Raw genomic sequence first — 19,386 nt, 5'->3', positions numbered from 1 at the left:
TGATATACTAATATTCTATGTCAAGTGGTATAATAGTACTTGAGATAGACTATGACAAATTAAAGATACATACTTTGATTCCTAAAATTCTCAGTAGAACAAGAGTAACAACTAGTAAGCCAACAAAGCAATAAAACAGAATCACACGCAAAATACTCAATTTGAAATAAGGTAGAAATAAAAAAGCCAGGAACAAACAGCAATAATTAAATTATGTAACTGATCCAAACACCCCAAATAAAAGGCACAAATTGAAATTTTAAGACACATGTAAATGCTAATATAAAATAATAGGTTAAAAAGTTGGAAAAAGAGTTAGCATCTTAACACTCATGTAAAGAAAGCTGGAGTAACTATATTAACATCAATGTTGATAAAAGATTGGGCAGCCCCGGTGGCCCAGTGGTTTAGCGCCCCCTTTGGCCCAGGGCGTGATCCTGGAGACCCGGGATTAAGTCCCACATTGGGCTCCCTGCATGGAGCCTGGTTCTCCCTCTGCTTGTGTCAATGCCTCTCTCTGTGTCTGCCATGAATAAATAAATAAAGTCTTAAAAAAATGCTGATAAAAGATTATTACCAGGAAATGAAGAAAAAGCAATAAAACAAATACATGGATAAATTAAACAGACCACTCTTCTCCTCCTGAGTTTTTAAAATTAATTTAGACTGCTAAAATCAAAATATCCCTATTTGATATGGTTTTCAATGTGTATAGAGGTAATACTTAAGAAAATTAAATTATAGGATGCCTGGGTGGCTCAGTTGGTCAAGCATCTGCCTTAGGATCCCAGGGTCCTGGGACGGAGTCCCACAACAGGCTCCCAGGAGTCTGCTTCTCCCTCTAATGCCTCCCCACTCCCTGGTCATGCTCTCTTTCTCTCTTAAATGAATAAAATCTTTTTAAAAACAAAGAACACTAAATTATAAATGGGGAGAGTAAAGGAACCTAAATAATTTGGTAATATTTCACTTTCAATTTACTTTAAGTGGTAAAATAGCTTTATTAGTACATATGTTTTATGTTTTGTATGAATACAGTATTCCCTAGAGCACACGCGTGCGCGCGCACACACACACACCAAACAAAAAAATACTCAAAATCACTTTATAAAGAAAATAGTAGAGAGGGGGGCAAGATGGCGGAAGTGTAGGGTCCCCAAGTCACCTGTCCCCACCAACTTACCTAGATAACTTTTTTCTTTTTTTTTTACCTAGATAACTTTCATATCATCCTGAAAACCTACGAATTCAGCCTGAGATTTAAAGAGAGAACAGCTGGAATGCTACAGTGTGAAGAGTTCACGCTTCTATGAAGGTAGGAAGACAGGAAAAAAATAAATAGAAAAGCATCACAGGGGTAGGGGCTCTGCGAGGAGCCGGGCAAAGGCTGGGCAGTGAGTGCCCTGAGGGCAGGAAACCCCAGGTCGGAAGAAGCAGAAACACCAATCTTCCTGGATGGAAAGGCGCTCCCAGGGAACTCGGGCAGGATTACAGGAGGTAGGGATGCCCTCAGGCTCCCAGGGGCACTAACAGAGGAACTGCGTGGGAAAGCGTGCCGCACACCACGGGCCGAGCTCCCTAAAGGGCTAGAGTGCAAGCTCGGCGGGGCCCCCGGGAGCAGCTCAGGTGGGGTGGCTCAGGCAGCGGCTCCATGAGGAGGGGGCTGCATAGTCCCGGGAGCACGATTCCAGCGGTGCAGGCCGTGGACCCAAGGGTGCCGGGGGACACAGTCCAACATTCAGCGTTCCCCCCGGACAGGAGGAGGCCAAGAGGACATAGGGCAGCAAGGACCCTCCTGCTGCCGGGTTGCCCCGAGCTGTACAGATCAGTGCCCACTACTCCTGGAGCATCCAGGCCCCTGCGGACTGGGAGCTGCGGTAGTTACTGCAGGAGCTGACTCCAGAGCCGGAGAGCTGGTCGCTGCCACTGTTGTTGTTTCTCCTGGTGTCACCTTGTACCTGGGACTGAGCAGGGGCATCGCAGGATAAACAGCTCCCACTGAGCCATGCACCTGGCAGGGGATGGGGCAGCTCCCCCTGGGTGCACAACCTGAGAATCACCACAGCAGGCCCCTCCCACAGAAGACCAGCTAGAGGGACAGGGGAAAAGCAAGTTATTGACCAAGCAGCCCTGGAAAGTTCCAGGGGAAGTCGAGGGATTTACAGTATATAGAATCAGAGGATACTCCCTCTTATTTTTTGTTTTCTGTTTGTCAACCCCCCCCCCTTTTTTCCTCTTTCTCCTTTTTCCAGTACAACTTGTTTTTGGCCGCTCTGCACTGAGCAGAATGACTAGAAGGAGTAACACACCACAAAAGAAAGAATCAGAAACAGTCCTCTCTCCCACAGAGTTACAAAATTTGGATTACAATTAAATGTCAGAAAGCCAATTCAGAAGCACAATTATAAAGCTACTGGTGGATCTAGAAAAAAGCATAAAGGATTCAAGAGACTTCAGGACTGCAGAATTTAGATCTAAACAGGCGAAATTAAAAATCAATTAAATGAGCTGTAATCCAAACTGGAGGTCCTAGCAACGAGGGTTAACGAAGTAGAAGAATGACTGAGTGACATAGAAGACAAGTTGATGGCAAGGAAGGAAGCTAAGGAAAAAAGAGACAAACAATGAAAAGATCACGAGAGGGATCCCTGGGTGGCGCAGCGGTTTGGTGCCTGCCTTTGGCTCAGGGCGCGATCCTGGAGACCCGGGATCGAATCCCACGTCAGGCTCCCAGTGCATGGAGCCTGCTTCTCCCTCTGCCTATGTCTCTGCCCCCCCCCCCCTCTCTCTCTCTCTCTCTCTCTCTCTGACTATCATAAATAAATTAAAAAAAAAAAAGAAAAGATCACGAGGATAACTTAAGGGAAATAAATGACAGCCTCAAAGTAAAAATCTACGTTTAATTGGGGTTCCAGAGGGCACCAAAAGAGACAGAGGACCAGAAAGCATATTTGAACAAATCATAGCTGAGAACTTCCCTAATTTGGGAAGGGAAACAGGCATTCAGATCCAGGAGATAGACAGATCTCCCCCTAAAATCAATAAAAACTGCTCAACACCTGACATTTAATAGTGAAACTTGCAAATTCCAAAGATAAAGAGAAGATCCTTAAAGCAGCAAGAGACAAGAAATCCCTAACCTTTAAGGGGAGAAGTATTACGTTAACAGCAGACCTCTCCACAAAGACCTGGCAGGCCAGAAAGGGCTGGCAGGATATATTCAGGGTCCTAAATGAGAAGAACATGCAGCCAAGAATACTTTATCCAGGAAGGCTCTCATTCAGAACAGAAGGAGAGATAAAGAGCATCCAAGATAGGCAGAAACTGAAAGAATATGTGACTACCGAATCAGCTCTGCAAGAAATATTAAGGAGGACTCTGTAAAAGAAACAGCAAGTCCAAGGAAACAATCCACAAAAACAGGGACTGAATAGGTATCATGATGACACTAAATTCATATCTTTCAATAGTAACTCTGAACGTGAATGGGCTTAATGACCTCATCAAAAGGCACAGGGTTTCAGACTGGATAAAAAAGCAGGACCCATCTATTTCCTGTCTACAAGACACTCATTTTAGACGTAAGGACACCTACAGCCTGAAAATAAAAGGTTGGAGAACCATTTACCATTCAAATGGTCCTCAAAAGAAAGCAGGGGTAGCCATCCTTATATAAATTAAAGTTTATCCCAAAGACAGTAGTAAGAGATGAAGAGGGACACTATATCATACTTAAAGGATCTATCCAACAAGAGGACCTAACAATCATGAATATTTATGCCCTAAATGTGGGAGCTGCCAAGTATATCAATTAATAACCAAAGACATACTTAGATAATAATACACTTATTCTTGGTGACCTGAACATAGCGCTTTCTACAATTGACAGATCTTCTAAACACAACATCTCCAAAGAAACAAGAGCTTTAAATGACACACTGGACCAGATGGATTTCACAGATATTTACAGAACTTTACGTCCAAACGCAAATGAATACACATTCTTCTCAAGTGCACATGGAACTTTCTCCAGAATAGACCACATACTGGGTCACAAATCAGGTCTTAACCGATACCAAAAGATTGGGATCGTACCCTGCATATTTACAGACCATAATGCTTTGAATTTAGACCTAAATCACAAGAAGAAGTTTGGAAGGATTTCAAACACGTGGAGGTTGAGGACCATCCTGCTAAAAGATGAAATAGTCAACCAGGAAATTAGAGAAGAATTAAAAAGATTCATGAAAACTAATAAAAATGAAGATACAACTGTTCAAAATCTTTGGGATACAGCAAATTTCCCTGAGGGGGAAATACATCACAATACAAGCATTCATCCAAAAACTGGAAACAACTCAAATACAAAAGCTAACCTTGCACCTAAAGGAGCTGGAGAAAAAAACAGCAAATAGATCCTACACCCAGCGGAAGAAGAGAATTAATAAAGATTCAAGCAGAACTCAAGGAAATCGAGACCAGAAGAACTGTGGAACACATCAACAAAACCAGGAGTTGGTTCTTTGAAAGAATTAGTAAGAGAGATAAACCATTAGCCAGCCTTATTAAAAAGAAGAGAGAGAAGACTCAAATTAATAAAATCATGAGAAAGGAGAGATCACCACCAATACCAAGGAAATACAAACGATTTTAAAAACTTACTATGAGCAGCTATACACTAATAAATTAGGCAATCTAGAAGAAACGGACACATTTCTGGAAAACCACAAACTACCAAAACTGGAACAGGAGGAAATAGAAAACCTGAACAGGCCGATAACCAGGGAGGAAATTGAAGCAGTCATCAAAAACCTCCCAAGACACAGAAGTCCAGGGCCAGATGGTTTCCCTGGGGAATTCTATCAAATGTTTAAAGAAGAAACCATACCTATTCTACTAAAGCTGTTCGGAAAGATAGAAAGAGATGGAGTACTTCCAAACTCATTCTATGAGGCCAGCATCACCTTAATTCCAAAACCAGACAAAGACCCCACCAAATATCCCTGATGAACACAGATGCAAAAATTCTCAACAAGATACTAGCCAATAGGATCCAACAATATATTAAGAAGATTATTCACCATGACCAAGTAGGATTTATCCCCAGGATGCAAGGCTGGTTCAACACTCATAAAGCAATCAATGTGATTGATCATATCAGCAAGAGAAAAAACAAGAACCATATGATCCTCTCAATAGATGCAGAGAAAGCATTTGACAAAATACAGCATCCATTCCTGATCAAAACTCTTCAGAGTGTAGGGATAGAGGGAACATTCCTCAACATCTTAAAAGCCATCTATGAAAAACCCACAGCAAATATCATTCTCAATGGGGAAACACTGGGAGCCTTTCCCCTAAGATCAGGAACTGCAAGACAGGGATGCCCCCTCTCACCACTGCTATTCAATATAGTACTGGAAGTCCTAGCCTCAGCAATCAGGCAACAAAAAGAAATAAAAGGCATTCAAATTGGCAAAGAAGAAGTCAAACTCTCCCTCTTCGCTGATGACATGATACTCTACGTAGAAAACCCAAAAAACTCCACCACAAGATTGCTGGAACTCATAGAGCAATTCAGCAGTGTGGCAGGATACAAAATCAATGCCCAGAAATCAGTGGCATTTCTATACACTAACAATGAGACTGAAGAAAGAGAAATTAAGGAATCAATTTCTTGATTGATTAATCAATTGTAAATTAATTGCACCCATTTACAATTGCACCCAAAAGCATAAGATAACTAGGAATAAACCTAACCAAAGAGGTAAAGGATCTATACCCTAAAAACTATAGAACACTTCTGAAAGAAATTGAGGAAGACACAAAGAGATGGAAAAATATTCCATGCTCATAGATTGGAAGAATTAATATTGTGAAAATGTCAAGGTTACCCAGGGCAATTTACACATTTAATGCAATCCCTATCAAAATACAACGGACTGCTTTAGAGAGTTGGAACAAATCATCTTAAGTTTTGTGTGGAATCAGAAAAGACCCCGAATAGCAAGGGGAATATTAAAAAAGAAAACCATAGCTGGGGGCATCACAATGCCAGATTTCAGGTTGTACTACAAAGCTGTGGTCATCAAGACAGTGTGGTACTGGCACAAAAACAGACACATAGATCAATGGAACAGAATAGACAATCCAGAAGTGGACCCTCAACTTCATGGTCAACTAATATTTGACAAAGCAGGAAAGACTATCCACTGGAAAAAAGACAGTCTCTTCAATAAATGGTGCTGGGAAAATTGGACAGCCACATGAAGAAGAATGGAACTAGACCATTCTCTTACACCAGACACAAAGATAAACTCAAAATGGATGAAAGATCTAAGTGTAAGACAAGATTCCATCAAAATCCTAGAGGAAAACACAGGCAACACCCTTTTTGAACTAGACCACAGTCACTTCTTGCAAGATACATACATGAAGGCAAGGGAAACAAAAGCAAATATGAATAATTGGGACTTCATCAAGATAAAAAGCTTCTGTACAGCAAAAGAAACAGTCAATAAAACTAAAAGACAACCTACAGAATGGGAGAAGATATTTGCAAATGACCCATTAGATAAAGGACTAGTATCCAAGATCTATAAAGAACTTATTAAACTCAACAACAAAGAAACAAACAATCCAATCATGAAATGGGCAGAAGACATGAACAGAAATTTCACAGAGGAAGGCATAGACATGGCCAAGAAGCATATGATAAAATGCTCCACATCACTGGACATCAGGGAAATACAAATCAAAACCACAATGAGATACCACCTCACACCAGTGAGAATGGGGAAAATTAACAAGATAGGAAACAACAAATGTTGGAGAGGATGCGGAGAAAGGGGAATCCTCTTGCACTGTTGGTGGGAATGTGAACTGGTACAGCCACTCTGGAAAACTGTGTGGAGGTTCCTCAAAGAGTTAAAAATAGATCTGCTCTACAACCTAGTAATTGCACTGCTGGGGATTTACCCCAAACATACAGATGCAGTGAAATGCCGGGACACCAGCACCCCGATGTTTAGAGCAGCAATGTCCACAATAGCCAAACTGTGGAAGGAGCCTCAGTGTCCATCAAAAGAGGAATGGATAAAGATGTGGTCTAGGGGGGAGGGGCAAGATGGCGGAAGAGCAGGGTCCCCAAATCGCCTGTCCCCACCAAATTACCTAGATAACCTTCAAACAATCCTGAAAATTTACGAATTCGGCCTGAGATGTAAAGAGAGACCAGCTGGAATGCTACAGTGAGAAGAGTCCGCGCTTCTATCAAGGTAGGAAGACGGGGAAAAAGAAATAAAGACACAAAAGGCCTCCGAGGGGGAGGGGCCCCGCGAGGAGCCGGGCTGAGGCCGGGGCGAGTGTCCCCAGGACAGGAGAGCCCCGTCCCGGAGGAGCAGGAGCTGCACCAACCTTCCCGGGCGGGCGGAAAGGGGCCCGCAGGGAGTTGGAGCAGGACCCAGGAGGGCGGGGATGTCCTCGGGCTCCCGGGGACACTAACAGGCACCTGCGAGCGCAGGAGAGTGCTCCGAGCTCCCTAAGGGCTGCAGCACGCACGGCGGGACCCACCGGAGCAGCTTGGAGCGGCTCGGGCGGCGGCTCCGCGGAGGGGGCTGCGGGGCGGGAGCGCGAATCCAACAGCGCAGGCCCCGGAGCACAGGGCGCCGGGACACAGCCCAGGATCCGGCCTCCCCCGGGACAGGCAGAGGCCGGGAGGGCCCAGGACAGCAAGGACGCTCCTGCCCCGAGCTGAGCAGATCAGCGGCCCCGCCCCGGAGCCTCCAGGCCCTGCGGACAGAGAACCGAGAGCCCAAGCCCCGTAGCTCCTGCGGAGGCTAAATCCAGGCTTCCAGAGTTGCCATAGCAACTGCTGCTGTTCCTCCTGGGGCCCCACGGGGTAAACAACCCCCGCTGAGCCCTGCAGCAGGCAGGGGCAGAGCAGCTCCCCCAAGTGCTAACACCTGAAAATCAGCACAGCAGGCCCCTCCCCCAGAAGACCAGCTGGATGGACCAGTGATACTCCCCCGTGTTCCAATACAACTTGTTTTTGGCCACTCTGCACTGAGCAAAATGACTAGAAGGAAAACCTCACCTCAAAAGAAAGAATCAGAAACAGTCCTCTCTCCCACAGAGTTACAAAATCTGGATTACACTTCAATGTCAGAAAGCCAATTCAGAAGCACTATTCTACAGCTACTGGTGGCTCTAGAAAAAAGCATTAAGGACTCACGAGACTTCATGACTGCAGAATTTAGATCCAATCAGGCAGAAATTAAAAATCAATTGAATGAGATGCAATCCAAACTAGAAGTCCTAACGACGAGGGTTAACGAGGTGGAAGAACGAGTGAGTGACATAGAAGACAAGTTAATGGCAAAGAGGGAAACTGAGGAAAAAAGAGACAATCAATTAAGGGACCATGAAGACAGATTAAGGCAAATAAATGACAGTCTAAGGAAGAAAAACCTACGTTTAATTGGGGTTCCCGAGGGCGCCGAAAGGGCCAGAGGGCCAGAATATGTATTTGAACAAGTCCTAGCTGAAAACTTTCCCAATCTGGGAAGGGAAACAGGCATTCAGATCCAGGAAATAGAGAGATCCCCCCCTAAAATCAATAAAAACCGTTCAACACCTCGACATTTAATAGTGAAGCTTGCAAATTCCAAAGATAAAGAGAAGATCCTTAAAGCAGCAAGAGACAAGAAGTCCCTGACTTTCATGGGGAGGAATATTAGGGTAACAGCAGACCTCTCCACAGAGACGTGGCAGGCCAGAAAGGGCTGGCAGGATATATTCAGGGTCCTAAATGAGAAGAACATGCAACCAAGAATACTTTATCCAGCAAGGCTCTCATTCAAAATGGAAGGAGAGATAAAGAGCTTCCAAGATAGGCAGGAACTGAAAGAATATGTGACCTCCAAACCAGCTCTGCAAGAAATTTTAAGGGGGACTCTTAAAACTCCCCTTTAAGAAGAAGTTCAGTGGAACAATCCACAAAAACAAGGACTAAATAGATATCATGATGACACTAAACTCTTATCTGTCAATAGTAACTCTGAACGTGAATGGGCTTAATGACCCCATCAAAAGGCGCAGGGTTTCAGACTGGATAAAAAAGCAGGACCCATCTATTTGCTGTCTACAAGAGACTCATTTTAGACAGAAGGACACCTACAACCTGAAAATAAAAGGTTGGAGAACCATTTACCATTCAAATGGTTCTCAAAATATACCCTAAAAACTATAGAACACTTCTGAAAGAAATTGAGGAAGACACAAAGAGATGGAAAAATATTCCATGCTCATGGATTGGCAGAATTAATATTGTGAAAATGTCAATGTTACCCAGGGCAATTTACACGTATAATGCAATCCCTATCAAAATACCATGGACTTTCTTCAGAGACTTAGAACAAATTATTTTAAGATTTGTGTGGAATCAGAAAAGACCCCAAACAGCCAGGGGAATTTTAAAAAAGAAAACCATATCTGGGGGCATCACAATGCCAGATTTCAGGTTGTACTACAAAGCTGTGTTCATCAAGACAGTGTGGTACTGGCACAAAAACAGACATATAGATCAATGGAACAGAACAGAGAACCCAGAAGTGGACCCTGAACTTTATGGTCAACTAATATACGATAAAGGAGGAAAGACGATCCACTGGAAGAAAGACACTCTCTTCAATAAATGGTGCTGGGAAAATTGGACATCCACATGCAGAAGAATGAAACTGGACCACTCTCTTGCACCATACACAAAGATAAACTCAAAATAGATGAAAGATCTAAATGTGAGACAAGATTCCATCAAAATCCCAGAGGAGAACTCAGGCAACACCCTTTTTGAACTTGGCCACAGTAACCGGAGAAGGATAGTGTATGTTCTCATTCATTTGGGGAATATGAATAATAGTGAAAGGGAATATAAGGGAAGGGAGAAGAAATGTGTGAGAAATATCAGAAAGGGAGACAGAACATAAAGACTTCTAACTCTGGGAAATGAACTAGGGGTGGTGGAGGGGGAGGAGGGCGGGGGGTGGGGGTGAATGGGTGACGGGCACTGAGGGGTACACTTGACGGGATGAGCACTGGGTGTTATTCTGTATGTTGGTAAATTGAACACCAATAAAAATTAATTTATAAATAAAAAAAAAAGAAGATGTGGTCTACATATACAATGGAATATTAGTCATTAGAAACGACAAATACCCATCATTTGCTTCGATGTGGATGGACCTGGATGGTATTATGCTGAGTGAAATAAGTCAACTGGAAAAGGACAAACATTATATGGTCTCATTCATTTGGGGAATATAAAAATTAGTGAAAGGGAATAAAGGGAAAGGAGAGAAAATGAGTGAAAATATCAGTGAGGGTGACAAAACATGAGAGACATCTAACTCTGGGAAATGAACAAGGGGTAGTGGAAAGGGAGGTGAGCGGGGGGTTGGGGTGACTGGGTGATGGGAACTGAGGGGGGCACTTGGCAGGATGAGCAGGGTGTTATGCTATATGTTGGCAAACTGAACTCCAATAAAAAAAATTTGAAAAACAAAGAAAATAGTAAAATATAGAATAGAAAAATATGTTCAAGTAATACATAAAAAGGTCTGAGAGAGAAATGAAAAATAAAGGGAATAAACAGAAGTTAAAACAGGACATACTTAAGGCCTAATATATATAACAATAATCATAGTAAATGTAATGGTACATTAAATAGAATTGGCATAGTGAATTTAAAAAGTGTCAGCTTTTCTTTTCATTCATATTTGCCTGGTATATCTTTTCTCATCCATTTTCTTTTAACCTACTTGTAACATTATATTTGAAATGAGTTTATTGTAAACAATATACAGTTGGGTCACTTTTTTAATTCACTATGCCAATTGTATTTAATGTACCATTACACTTCAAAGCAAGAAAATTACCAGGGACAAAATAGCATTACATAATGATAAAAGGATGCACTTACCAAGAACGTATAACAAGCATATGTATACACAAAATAACACAAGTTCAAAATATACAAAGCAAAAGTTCAGAGAACTGAAAAAAGAAATATACATACCTGCATATAAGTGGTGAACTTCAATATCCCTCCCTTAGTCTCCACCACACAGAAAACCAGCAAGGATATAAAAGAACTAAACAACATCACCGACCAATGGAATCAAACTGACATTTACAGAACACTCCTCCCAACTATAGCAGAATACATATTCTTTTCTAGGAAACACAGAAAATTCCCCAAAACAGATATTTTGGAGCACAAAACAAATCTTGACACATTTCAAAGAGTATATATAGAGTATGTTCTCTGACCATAATAAAATCAAACTAGACATCAACATAAAGACAAAATGAAAGTATGTTAAGAACACTTGGAAATTGAGTAAAATTCCTAAAACAATCTATAGATCAAAGAACAAGTTGCAAAGGAAATAAAAAATACACCAAACTCTAGGAAAATCAATATATAGTATTATCAAAACTTGTGAGATGTGGTGAAAGTAGTTCTTAAAAGAAAATTTTAGGGGATCCCTGGGTGGCGCAGCGGTTTGGCGCCTGCCTTTGGCCCAGGGCGTGATCCTGGAGACCCGGGATCGAATCCCACGTCGGGCTCCCGGTGCATGGAGCCTGCTTCTCCCTCTGCCTGTGTCTCTGCCTCTCTCTCTCTCTCTCTCTCTCTCTCTGTGACTATCATAAATAAATAAAAAAAAATTAAAAAAAAATTTTAGGGGCACCTGGGTTAAGGGGCTCAGTCAGTTAAGCATCTGACCTTAATTTCAGCTCCAGTCATATTTCAGGGCTGTGAGACCAAGCCTTACATCAGGCTCCACACTGGGCTTGGGGCCTGTTTAAGATTCTCTCTCTCCCTATTCCCCTGCCCCTCCCCCACCTCCTTCTCTCAAAAAATAATAATAAGGGCAGCCCCGATGGCCCAGTTTAGTGCCATCGTTAGCCCAGGGCATGATCCTGGAGACCCAGGATGGAGTCCCATGTCGGGTTCCCTGCATGGAGCCTGCTTCTCCCTCTGCCTGTGTCTCTGCCTCTCTCTCTCTGTGCCTCTCATGAATAAAAAAAATAAAATCTTTAAAAAATAATAATAAAGAGAAAAAGTAAATTTATAGCACAAAGTATTCATCTTAGATTATTTGAGATTCATCTAAACTTCCACAACTCAAGACACTACAAAAAAAGCTAAAATAAACCCAAAGCAAGAAGGATATAAGAGCAGAAATCAAAGAATTTGAAACCAGAAAACATTTTTTTAATTTATTGAAGCAAACATTGTTTCTTTGAAAGCATTACCAATAACTATACACTAATAAACTTGAAAATTAATGAAATGGACTGAGTAAAATATAACTTACCAAAAGTAAGTAAATAATAGCCTAAATATTCCTATTAATTCTATTAAAGAAATCAAAGCAATAGTTAAAAATTCCTCCTGCAAGAAGCTTAATAGACTCGAATGGCTTCATAAGTGAGTTTAAAAACTCAAACTTTCAAAAAAGAAAAAAAAAACTCAAACTTTTGTAAGTGATGGAAGTATGAATAAATAAATATAATCACACTAGAAAACAATTTGCCAGGGATCCTGGGTGGCTCATTTGGTTAAGCATCTGCCTTTGACTCAGGACATGATACCAGAATCCCAGGATTGAGCCCTGAGTCAGGCTCCCTGCTCATCAGGAAGTCTGCTTCTCCCTCTCCCCCTGATCCTCCCTGCACGTCCCAGGCTTGTGCTCTCTCTCTCTCTCTCTAGTTCATTCTCTGTCTCTAAATGAATAAAATCTCTAAGACAACAAGAACAATTTGCCATTACCTTGTATATTGGAACTTTCATCTTCATAACCCACAAATTCCCTTCTAGTATCTAAGAACTTAGGTAGATTTGGACTGGCAAACATATATAGCACTACATAACAGTTACACACACACATGCACAAACCATCATACAACTTATAGGACAATAGTATACTACTCGTAATGCTAATAACTGTGAGAGGAGAATCCAAATGCTCACTGACTGGAGACTGGATACAGTATGATTTAAGAATATGCAAAAGAATATTAATGATTATGAAAAAGAATAAACTACAAACCCACACAAAGTTAAACTCTTAGTAACCTAATATTAAGTGAAAATACAAGTCCCTCATAGAACTGCAAATAGTATGACTATCGTTTTTTGCAGCATCAAAAAACAAACAAAACTAGGTTTTCTAAAAAAATAAAAACAATTCAATATAGTGATTAACTTTGGTGGGAAGAAAAACGAAAACAAGGGAGCACACAGATATAAGTTACAGAAAATGTGCTACTCATTGGCTTGGGTGGTAAATTCTGGTTATTCAGCTTATTAAATTTTTCAATAAATAAACCTTAAAAAATTCACTGCCTGAATTGATGAACTGTTATAAACCAAAACTTATAATTAATCAAATTCTATGAACCTTACATCTATTAAGAAAAATAAAAAATGAGTCAGAGCACCTGAAGCACGCAACTCTTGCTTTTGAGGTTGTGAGTTCATGCTCCACGTAGGTTGAAGAGGTAACTTAAAAATAAAATCTTTAAGAAAAAGTAAATGGGTTCTAAGACTTTAATTACTATGGCAATACTAGGAAAGAGGCTGAAAATACCTGCTGCCCCCCCAAATATATCTTAAAACATATATGGGAAGTATACAAAAGTTTAGAGAGAGAAGAGCTGAGAGATAACACACACATACTTAAACTGATTCAAAACTAAGAAATCCTGTACACTGAGAAGGAATGGACATAGTCACCAGGAAATAAGTCTCCTTTCAACACAAACCATCCATGTAAACCTAACCTAAACAAAAACCCTATCATGGCAAAAAAAAGGTTGAGAATACAAACCTCTAGTAGGTTCCAGACTTCTGTAAATAAGTCCACAAAGTTTCCTATATTCACATTCAAGGCTTCTGTAAATACCCCTTCATAAAGGTAAGTAAAAGAGGAAAATAATCTAAGACCTTAAGATAAATTTTGCATTATAGAAGCAATCTTCTGGAGAATTTAGAAAATCACTTCCCTCAGGAATAAATTCACATCACAGTACAAAAGAATTTCAAAAAATATCTCGTTCATATTCTTGATACATGTAAAATGACACTATATCTTTTGAAATAAGAGTATTCCATTAGAAGAGAGAAACAAAATCTGCAAGGAAACAAATCACAAAAGGGGTTGGAAGAAAGAAAAAGGAATAGGAGAGGTAATCAAATTAGTAAAAGAAACTAAAAATAATATAAGTGGTTGCCAGGAAGTAGCGTAGAGTGACTACATATGTATATTTATATCTCACAGTCTCAAATCTACCAAAGGAATAACCCCACAATAAAGAAAGATTCACCTTCAACATAATTGACAAATGGCCAGATTCCTATTAGAGCTTCTGGAATAAATCTGTGTGACACAATGAAAATAACCAAATTAAAGTAGGATGCCTAAATATTACATACTCACCCTCTGAATTCAAACAGCACAAATATCAAAGTAAATGAAAGTTCATCTTAATTAGCAGAAATATACTGAAGACAAAGGAGTTTTTTCTTTAGGAAAATTAGGGTAAATCCTGTCGAGGGTCCATTTCTATAGCCTAAAAAATGGCAAGGGAAGTGAGCCATGTGGCATGCTATTTTTATTTTCCAAAACAATTAGCTCCCTAAATTGAGAACCTTGTAATTGCTGAGCAAGTTGAAAGTGCAGAAAGTAGCTCTAATCTAACACATCTGAATTAAGACCACCCAGCAGACCTAATGTGTTACTTCTTTCTTCCACAAAATAATTAAGTGAACACACGTTCTAGGTATCTAATTTAACTTCTAAGACAATGATTATAATAGAGACTGAGTGATGATGAGCACATTTTCTATTCTTGTAATGTTCTACATGTCAATAGAGGTTTGGATTACACAGGTGAATGCATGTGTCAAAAATCAGTTAACAAAGTAAACACTTCCATAATGGTAGAGTATGAATCTATGAAAAACTGCTCATTGATAAAAGCAATGAGAACATCTGAAAACTCTGTCAAAATCAACATTTTCAAGGCTTGGAACAATCCAAGATGTGTTTACTCAAGATACACAGCTGAATCTCAGTAAGAACAGTGAGCTCTGTGGTGTTTTTACATGCCCTGTCCCATTTTCTTCTCACCAGCCCTACAGAAGCCTTGAAAACTGATAGCCTTGTAATAGATGGTGGAAACCAGCCACCCCAGAGTCCCTGGAGTTCCCCCAAAGCCCCTTCCTCATACAATTGTCATTATTAGATTTGTCTGACAATTCCCTAGGAACCTCCACTTGTAGGCTTTGTCTTTATTTCACCTAACTCAGAACTTAATCATTATGAACCACTTTTTCACTGGGTCATTGTTTACGATCAGAACTGACTAAGGCAATGAAAATAATCAGGAGAAAATAAGAATCTGGCCAAAAACATACAAGGAAAAGCTGGAGAATGAGAGGTCCATAGTGACTTTTAAAAGCTCCAACATATTCAAGAGACTAGAAAAGGTCATACTCATATACTGGGCTATATACATGCTCAAGAAAGCATTCAGAAGGCCCTAATCTCTCATTTCTGGCTGACTTTGAGGTTCTGTGCAAGCAAGAACTAAAGACTAAGACACAGTTGTAAACTTCCTGGCCAGGAAGTTCCTGTAAGAGCATTAAAAACATACTCCAATAAGCAGATAGAATCCCTTGACAAAAGCTGGAAAGACTTAATGGTTCAGGACATTTAGGGAAATGTCCAATTATTAGCTGACCACTAAGTTACATAATGATTTCAGTGATAACACAAGATAAAGACAACAGATGTTACAGGAGTGCCTAGGTGGCTCAGTTGGCTAAGTGTCTGCATTTAGCTCAGGTCATGATCTCAGGGTCCTGGGATTAAGCTCCACATTAGGCTCCCTGTTCAACAGGGAATCTGCTTCTCCTTCCCCCACCCCCACCCCTCATACATGCTCTCTCTCAAATAAATTTTTTAAAATCTTAAAAAAATAATAATACAGATGTTACAGAATTAGAGGGGTAACTACACAAACAAAAAAAAAAAACAAAAACAAAAACCAGAAGCAACAAACAAGCCCTGAGGAGAGGGATGAATTTGATTTCTAGAGCTGCCACACTTTATTATTCAAATGGTCTTACTCTCAACAAAAACATTGGGCCATGACAAAAATATTAAAGTACAACCCATACACAGGGAAAACAGCAGTATGGAAATTGTATCAGAAAAAGCCCAGACACTGAACGTACAAGACAAAAGTTTCAATCAGCTATTTTAAAATGCATTCAATGAGGATCCCTGGGTGGCTCAGCGGTTTAGCGCTTGCCTTCAGCCCAGGGCGTGATCCTGGAAACCGAGGATCAAGTCCCATGTAGGGCTCCCTGCATGGAGCCTGCTTCTCCCTCTGCCTGTGTCTCTTGCCTCTCTCTGTGTGTCTCTCATGAATAAATCAATAGAATCTTTTAAAAAAAATTAATAAAATGCCATCTAAAAATAAATAATAAGTAAATAAATGCATTCGATGAACAGAAATCATGAAGTAAATAATGAAGTATGAGAACAGTAACAATGTTTCAGCCAATAGAGAACAAGAGATAGAAATTATCTTTTTTTAAAAAAAAACAAATGAAAGTTCTGCTATTTAAAGAAAAAATAACTGAAACGTAAAATTCAGTTAAGTGGCTCATGAGGAGATCTGATTTGGGAGAAGAAAGAATTAGTGAACTTAAATAGAGGTCAGTTGAGAGACTCGGTCTGAGGAACAAAAAGAAAAAAGAATGACGCAAAATGAACAGAACCTCAGAGACATATAGAACACTATCAAGCATATTGATATATCGATAACATGAGCCAAAGAAGGAAAGATTATCTGAAGAAATAAGAGCCAAAAAATTCTACCTTAAAAGATGTCCATCAGGCTCTAACATATCATCTGATATTATCTTAACAGCAATAATCCATAACTGGCATGCTTATAAATTTTTTGTTTGTTTTTCTCTACAACATAAGAGACAGGTCAGCAGACTCAGCTGTTTTATAATTTTAGGTTTTCCTTTCTTTTCTTCCATAGCCTGTATCCTATGACATCCACCTTTGTACCAGTAAAAACTTAACTGGAAACAGAAAAGCAACTGGTAATTTTTTCCATAGGAGTAGAAGCTAGAGGAGTGAGGAGGAGCATGTGAAATTAACAGAAATCAGAGTGGGTACGTCAAAGGACTGACACCAGACTCAAAGGCAGTATGGGTATATAATAGCTACAACAGCAGATGGTTAACTAACCTAATACCTAAAAACCTAGGACGAAAGCAACAGCAAGCTTCTTATCAAAAATTAAAATTTCCCTCCTAACATTAAAGTTTAAAAGTTTAGGCTGTGCTAAGACCTAGAGAAAAATCAAAGTCCATGTCCCATTAATTCGGTTAAGATTAACATTATAAATAGTACTTCTTTATCTTCCATTTCATTTAAATGACATTTTTTCTAAGCTGCCAATCTACCACCTGATAATTTCTATTACATGCTAACTTCTATCCTAAGGCTATAAAAGACAGTGATCTTTGCCTTCTCTATGGATATTTTATAAATCCTTAAAGTGGCACATACTTGCGAATATAATGAAAAAGAATGGCTGTAGAAGTTTGAAGCTAAGAATAAGAGAGTAGTAACTAATATAATAGCTTATATAGCTTATATTTACTGATGTCTTACTATACCCTATCCTAAGGACTTCATACAATGTAAGAATTCATGTGGTTTACACAAAACCTTATGAGGTATTATCCATTTTTACAGATATGTAAACTGAAACTCAGTAAAGTAAAATACCTTAACCAATGTCACAGAACTATTAAGGCTAGATTCAAACCAGGCCAAATGATTTCAGAGCCCTTCATCATTATAGTGCCTCTTACTATGACATTGTAAGTCTTTACAAATTCGATAAAAACTCTGTGGGTGGGCAGCCCCGGTGGTCCAGCAGTTTGGCGCTTGCCTTTGGCCCAGGGCGTGATCCTGAGGCCCCAGGATCGAGTCCCACATCGGGCTCCCTGCATGGAGCCTGCTTCTGCCTCTGCCTGTGTCTCTGCCTCTCTCTCTGCCTCTCTCTCTCTCTCTCTCTCTCTCTCTCTCTCTCTCATGAATAAATAAAATCTAAGAAAGAAAGAAAAGAAAGAAAAGAAAAGAAAAGAAAAGAAAGAGAAAGAAAGAAAGAAAAAGAAAAAGAAAGAAAAAGAAAGAAGAAAGAAAGCCATCTCTTAAAAAAAAAAAAAACTCTGTGGGTGTTGAAATTACAGAAACAAGAAGGCATATGTGCTAACTATATTAATTTTTAACATTGTTAAGATTAATCCTTAAATTTGGGTGATTCTCTTTAACATAATAAAGAGCTAAACAAGACATAAACAAACATTGCTTAATAAGAATACCAACATATTCTTCCCAAGTATGTTACCTGAAGTACATGACATAGGTAAAAATAGCTCTCACTGGAATTCAGTTAATATCCCAAAAACCTGGATCTTTATATTCCTCACAACTTCCAGTATATTTTAATTCCCCTATGGCATCCTCATTCAGGTATTTTCTACAAGCATATTCTGATACAAAACTTCTGACTAGACTCTATTCCCTAACAGCTATGAATATTCTATAAAAAGCAGAGCTCTGAAAGGTGCCTGGGTGGCTCAGTTGGTTGAGTGCCCAACACTAGATTTCGGTTCAGGTCATGGTCTCAGGGTCATGGGATTGAGCCCTGTATTGGGCTCTGCACTCAGTGCAGTCTATTTGTCCCTCTCCCTCTGCTCCTCTCCCCACTTTCTCTCTCAAATAAATAAAATATTTAAAAAAAAAGAAGAAAAAGAAAAGCAACAGAGAGCTCAAGAGAACAAACGTGGTTCATTTAGACACTTTGCAAGTGGCATCAGATGATTTCTAAAGCTTAGTTTAAAACCATCCTAGGTAGCCCAGGTAGCTCAGCGGCTTAGCGCTGCTCTGCCCAGGGCGTGATCCTGGAGACCTGGGATCAAGTCCCACATCGGGCTCCCTGCATGCAGCCTGTTTCTCCCATTGCCCACCCCTCCCCCCTGTCTCTCATGAATAAATAAATAGAATTAAAAAATAAAATAAAAAAATAAAACATCCTACTGGGAGCCTGGGTGGTTCAGGGGTTGAGTGTCTGCCTTTGGCTCAGGTCGTGATCCTGGGGTCCTGGGATCAAGTCCTACATTGGGCTCCCCTTAGGGAGACTGCTTCTCCCTCTGCCTATGTCTCTGTGTCTCTCATGGATAAATAATTAAAATCTTTAAAAAAAATTAAAAAATAAAACCAT

The 19,386-nt window shown here is 40.1% G+C and overlaps 1 protein-coding gene across 3 annotated transcripts in view; it reads right to left on the bottom strand.

Annotated features, from left to right (window-relative positions):
* Positions 1-19,386, bottom strand: part of SMCHD1 (structural maintenance of chromosomes flexible hinge domain containing 1) — a 143,696-nt gene that overhangs the window by 109,547 nt on the left and 14,763 nt on the right. The gene's annotated exons all lie outside the window — the stretch shown is intronic.

Source organism: Nyctereutes procyonoides, unplaced genomic scaffold, assembly GCF_905146905.1.
Source record: "Nyctereutes procyonoides isolate TBG_1078 unplaced genomic scaffold, NYPRO_anot_genome, whole genome shotgun sequence".
Classification (NCBI taxonomy): domain Eukaryota; kingdom Metazoa; phylum Chordata; class Mammalia; order Carnivora; family Canidae; genus Nyctereutes; species Nyctereutes procyonoides.
Note: the sequence above shows the minus strand (reverse complement) of the source record. Positions and strands in the feature narration are given on the sequence as shown.